The following is a 4495-nucleotide window of genomic DNA, read 5'->3' as shown; positions in this document are numbered from 1 at the left end:
CTCCCTGCGGGCGGTGGCGGGGCCAGGCTGGGGCCGCAGCGCCACCTGCTGGCCACAGGGGGACACGGCGGGCGGCAGAGCCACCGAGCGCTCCCGGGGCGATCCCGGGCGCATCCCGCCGCTGCTTTGGACACTGCGGGACAAGGAGAGCGATTCCTACTCGATCTGCAAGCGCTGTGAGAGGCTCTAATCAGCAAATGAGAGTTTTCCCGCTTTTAGAGGCAGACGGCAGGGAACTGATTATTAGGGGTACTTTTAAGAAGAAACACTTTGCGATTCCCATTGTCCTGGTGTATCAATAAACCCCAAATTTTATGATACAACAATACTTCATGACACTTGAAGATCTATTGAAGCGTAGTGAAGGTGTCACTTTCCATACACTTGGGCCCTTGTACGACTCAGATACCTCAGATTGATAAMTGCGGGAGAGTTCGCCCGTGATGGCATCAGGCTCACACATTGTCAGTCTCAGTGACAGCAGCAGGAAGCAAAGCAGCAGCAAAAAAAAAGAAGATGAGAAGGCTCCAGTTCTCATTTCTCCTCCTCCAGTTCTGAGGTTCTCAACTGAATCAAGTGCAGCAGAGCTGCTCATTGTTTAAACCAGGGTGAGAGCAAAGCCATGAGTTTTCTGGTCCAGGGGTGTGACATGAGATGGTTGCTGTGGGGAGTCCTGAGGAAAAAAACCTGTTGCTGGTACTGCTGCCATGGGGACTGGAGACTGGAGARGGAAGACAGGGACAGCCTTGGGATTGGGAGTGAAGGAGGGATCAGGAATCGATTGCAGTTCAGTGAAGAACATTTTTATTCAGATGAGAAGGGTCAGCAGCTCCAGTCCAGCTAGATGGTGATTCTCAGGGCTGTTTTCTAAAGCACCTTTTCCTTAGGAACACAGGAATAGGCACACTGTATCAGGCTTAGCCACCCAATCCACTGGCAGGGCCTGAGACTAGATCATTGCAGGTGCTGCAGAGGAATGAGAATTCTCTTGTGTCAGCAGCTTGCAAAAACCTGCCTCGTTTCTGTGCCCAAGCAGTGACTAGACCCCCAAACATCGAGTTTGTTCTAATCTATTTCAGTAATTATGCAGTGTAGGAGTGCTATCTGGTTCTTATCTGGGATTTTTAGCTATGGTTCTAACTTCTCTAGGTAATTCATGAGGGTCTAAGAACACTCAAGCTCAGGTCACTTGTCCACACTCCTTCCAGCCTCTTTCCCTAGATTCCCAGACACAACAGCAAATGCTTCCTCTGTTGCTCATTAAAGTGYCGGATTCTCATCCTATCACCCAGTTTCTCTCCAGTGGGTGATGGTTCACATTGCACACTGTGATCTTAAAAGCAGAAACAGATGCTGTTCATATATATTTCATTGAGCCGACCTGTTATGCAAACCCAGGCAACGGCTGATAAAGCTTGCAAATTCCTTTGTCCATAAATTCACGAGGTGCCCTACATTCTGCCGCCATGCTGCTGTACACATCTCAGCTCCTCAGGTTAAAGCAGCTTCTCCTTGAACCTGGCAAAYGTGACAACTGTTAAAATATGTCACATTATCTGTAGGAGTCACGTGTTCCTTCTTTCTAAATGAGCTAATGCAGCTACAGTTTAAATTTTTTTAAATAATCCATTACCTGCTTAACTGATTAGGTGTTGACATTGATTTCATTTGAGCATGTTGAGGAGGTCTTGTCAGACCTTGTTAAGCTAGAAATGCTTCTGCCACCACTCATACATGACAGCAGCCTCATTTTCTAACTTAATGGCATTGGCTTTATTAGGAGTGCATTTGCCATCATTCATCTGTCCAATCAGAGCTCTATAGCACTTGGCAGGAACTGCAGCAGGGAACATTTCTCTTCTGTAATGATATGTAGGTCAGTCATCCAACACAGTATTTAGCCTCCACTGGGACAGGTACAATGGCACGAAGCCAGCCTCAGGAATTTGCTCTTACAGGAAATTTAAACAGAGCTGAGAGCCCTCTAGCCCAGCTATCCAGGGGTCTTAGGACCTTAGGGCCAGAGTCACAAAGGCCACGAGTGTCTAATACTACCCTTGTTTCATTAAAGATGGAGACATCCAAATAGATTATCCATGGTGTTGGGCCATAGGAATTTTAAGGGATTGTGTTCTCTTTAGAAAAACAACCTTTCAACAGCAAAGCTCACAAAAGTTTTGCACAGACCTTATGAGAACAGAGTTGGGTCCAGCATGGAGGATGTGCTGTCCTTTCTCATCTCTCATGCTGGCATTCCCTGCCACTCCTCCGCTCTGAGCTCACCCCAGTCCGGAGGAAAGAATGGTTATGTAGCTATTCCTTAAATATATGCCAATATAGTCACTCTTAGCATATGGCCCCAAATGCCCTCATGTTCAATGACAGAAGGAATAGATTTCCATTTGATGCTCACAGTTTGATTTAGCGTCCTTAACAGATGAATGATAGTTGACCAAAAATATATAAGGAGTCTCGGACACCTTATTAGTAGATACACATAAATGAGATTAAATGTAACTGATTTAGAAGACCCCAGGTTACCAAATTCCCTGCACATTTACAAAAAAAAACCCCAGATAATGCAGTCCATTGGTCAAGACTTGGTTCAGGATGGTCGAGAACTCAARCATTTGGTAGCAGAAGAAATGAACATTCACCCTTCTTGCTAGATTCAGGTAAGACGAAGTGTCACAATGTGAAAGTTCAACACTCTTGCAGTCTGTTGAGGCACAATGCTAGGGCTTGTGCAATGTCTTGGGCTTCTCTTGTCACAAAAGCTAAAGACAGACCATACATCCACGTGGAATTCCAAGATGGGGTTTTTCTGCATACTGTCAAAACCTGACCAGAGACACAGACTGAAGTAAATATTTTCTGTTTCTCTTTCAGTACGCAACTTTTATCTTCCATCATGTGGCCAACATTTTGTATCTTCACCACAGCTGGCAGAATGTCTCTTCAGAGCTGATGCCTGCATTGCATCATGCATTGATTAGTGAAGTGTTTGACTAGGAAATAGGTAGAGCTTTGTAGCTCAGTGGCAATCATCCCTAAAGAAGGAACCACATGGCAAAACTAGGAGTAGTCACATGCTACAAAGAGAGAGTTCAGAAAGCCCAGGACACAGGACAGATAAACTCTACTGCAGGAGAAATACTTCTGTTACTTTGACTACTRAAAAAAAATACAGATCTGGGTTGTTTGAACTAGATCCTGACAAACTAGCTCAGYGATACATTTAAGTCCCAGAAGAAAGCCCAAGTTGCCTAGTTTTCAGCACCACCAGACCCTCAGGGCACCTCCATGCTGTGCATCAAAGCACCCTGTCGGACTCTGTCTATGCTAACAGAGCATAGCAAGGGGAAGAAACAAAGGGACAGGCAGCAGCGAAGGGTGGGTTGGGGCTCTGCCCTCCAAAATGAGCATCCTACCCTTGGTGCAGGACTGTCAGTGTTCTCGCCACCCTTCCTGGCCTTCAGAATTTGCATTCCCAGCTGTAGAATAAGCTACCCTCAGCACAAGGGAGGAATGTGGCACTGATACAAGTGCCGGATAGACTGGAGGACCTAAATTAGATGTTTTGGATCTGTTCCTTTATACAAATGTATTGTATCAGTTTACCTTCATTAGGATCAGCTACTGCTTTGCTGTCTTCTGGGAGAACAATGTTTAACCGGTCTGAGTAAAGACATTTCAAATTRCCTATGGATTCTAGCTCCATATAGCAATTCTAAATCATGGTCCAAGTTTGCCATGAATTCAGGTTTATAGGACTACTGTCTTCAGTGACACAGTGGAATTTTCATAGGAAGTCTATGAAAACTTTCTTTAGGTGAGGGGCTAAAGGTCTGGAAACTCACCGTAGCAGAAATATCTTCATAAATWCTACATGCTGAAAAGTCTTGCAGAAATATGAACCCCTTACAAAGATGATGAAAGTTTGCCAGCCAATGTTTTTCTCATTTTCGGGTAACTATGACCAAGGAACGGTAAGGTGGCAGGAGACCCTTGTGATTAACACTCAGCAGACCCTGTTCACATCCCCGCTCTGACTCTTATTTCCATTCCTCTTGGCCAGTCCAAAGGAAGTAACTGGATGTGTCTGAGAGGTGCTGATCTGCACAACAGCCTTTTTGTCTGGGAGTTCCTGAYGGCTGCCAGACAGCCAGAAATTCAGTAGATTCCTGGTGAAATCTAGGTAGGGCAGAGTTTTGTCTTTAAAAACAATATAGTCCCATTCAAAATGGCAAAGCTGGCAGGTCTGTATTCCTTGACTGACTGTGGACATCTTAGTGTATGTATAATTTATGCAAGAGAGTCAGATATGTAATTTATGAGCRTGGGTCAGTAATTATTTGTTTTTCTCTGATCTCCATAGGTTATATACTTTTTCTCCCGGAAGACAGCTGCATGTTACACTGACCATGCACAGCCCTGATCCCATTTGGGACCTCTAGATGGTACTGTAATATAATAATACCATAAACTGACAGAT

The sequence above is a fragment of the Malurus melanocephalus genome, unplaced genomic scaffold (genome assembly GCF_030028575.1).
Source record: "Malurus melanocephalus ecotype Western Australia unplaced genomic scaffold, MMel_1.1 scaffold_217, whole genome shotgun sequence".
Classification (NCBI taxonomy): Eukaryota; Metazoa; Chordata; class Aves; order Passeriformes; family Maluridae; genus Malurus; species Malurus melanocephalus.
The sequence above is the reverse complement of the archived record's forward strand: the minus strand, read 5'-3'. Positions refer to the sequence as shown.